At 39.5% G+C, this 973-nt stretch overlaps 1 protein-coding gene across 1 annotated transcript in view; it reads left to right on the top strand.

The window, feature by feature from the left end:
- LOC114571424 (synaptic vesicle glycoprotein 2C) overlaps nt 1-973 on the top strand; it is an 82,601-nt gene that overhangs the window by 6,394 nt on the left and 75,234 nt on the right. The gene's annotated exons all lie outside the window — the stretch shown is intronic.

The following is a 973-nucleotide window of genomic DNA, read 5'->3' as shown; positions in this document are numbered from 1 at the left end:
CAGGGGCGCTGGCTCGGGTGACGTCACCAAATCCACTCCTTCTGAAAGCAGGCTCCGCCCCCTGTTTATAGCTCTGAAAATAGACTGGGGAGTACGAGGAAATAGACTGAGGAGTACAACAGTGTGATGCTCCAAATTCACTATTCCTTCCCTCTCTTTAATTGTTGTATATTTCTTGTAAATTTGTAAATTGTATTGTTATACTGTATACTTAACAGTATTTATTTATTTTTAAATATTTCTTACTGTCCTTTCTGTTTTTATTCTTTATGTTAAGTGAGTGTTGTAGGCCTACATTGAGAGCAAAGATTAACTGGAGTCAAATTCCTTGTTTGTTTACGCAAACTTGGCCAATAAAGCTGATTCTGATTAAGTAAGATGCAACTATTGATCTAATTGCGCTTTAAAGGTCCCATGGCATGAAAATGTCACTTTATGAGTTTTTTTTTTTAACATTAATATGCATTCCTCCAGCCAGCCTTTGGTCCCCCAGTGGCTAGAAATGGTGATAGGTGTAAACCGAGCCCTGGGTATCCTGCTCTGCCTTTGAGAAAATGAAAGCTCAGATGGGCCGATCTGGAATCTTCTCCTTATGAGGTCATAAGGAGCAAGGTTACCTCCCCTTTCTCTGCTTTGCCCGCCCCGGGGAATTTGGCCCACCCATGAGAGAGAGACGTCATGGCTTTCAAACGAGAAAAGTGGCAGATGGTCAAGGCCCTGTCCTAAGCATTATTGGAGCGGTTATTGTGTATTCAAACAAATTGGCAATTAATCAAATTAACAAAAAAATAAATAAAACTGGCTTGTTTTTGTAAATTAGATCCTATTGTGATACACATTTCCTCATTACATACAGTAATGATTCTTGTTGGCCTTAAACCCTCTGAACCTCTACATTATCACTATCAAGAGTTTAACACTCATAACGTCAGCTAATTTGCTTCGTCAAGATAGTGTCTGTCTGGTTTAAGTA

The sequence above is a fragment of the Perca flavescens genome, chromosome 16 (genome assembly GCF_004354835.1).
Source record: "Perca flavescens isolate YP-PL-M2 chromosome 16, PFLA_1.0, whole genome shotgun sequence".
NCBI classification, from domain to species: Eukaryota; Metazoa; Chordata; class Actinopteri; order Perciformes; family Percidae; genus Perca; species Perca flavescens.
This window is presented reverse-complemented; position numbering and strand designations above follow the sequence as displayed.